Below are 379 nucleotides of genomic sequence, written 5' to 3'. Positions count from 1 at the left end.
AGCTCGCTACAGTTCAACTTTAGAGGATTTGCGATTAGCCAGCCAATCAGATCGCGCCACGTGACCAATTTACTCCAAAGTTGAACTATAGCGAGCGCCATATTGGGCTGGATTGTTTATCTTTGGTGCACCAAATCGGGCACTCCAAAGGCTGGCTTTCACTGCCGCCATATTGAGATCAAGATAAAATATATAGATCCTCCTTTGGAGGACTCTAAAGTTTAGTCCAAATATTATCATTCGCTCGGGTCCATTTTTTTTCATCAGCCTCCGACATGGGAAACTTTGAAGCGGAATCCAAAGGAAAACAATAGATTACACATCAAACTACGCTAAATCTGGTATTTGGACGACTGCATTTTCCCCCTATGTATAAAAT

Source organism: Stereum hirsutum (assembly GCF_000264905.1).
Source record: "Stereum hirsutum FP-91666 SS1 unplaced genomic scaffold STEHIscaffold_4, whole genome shotgun sequence".
NCBI lineage: Eukaryota > Fungi > Basidiomycota > Agaricomycetes > Russulales > Stereaceae > Stereum > Stereum hirsutum.
Note: the sequence above shows the minus strand (reverse complement) of the source record.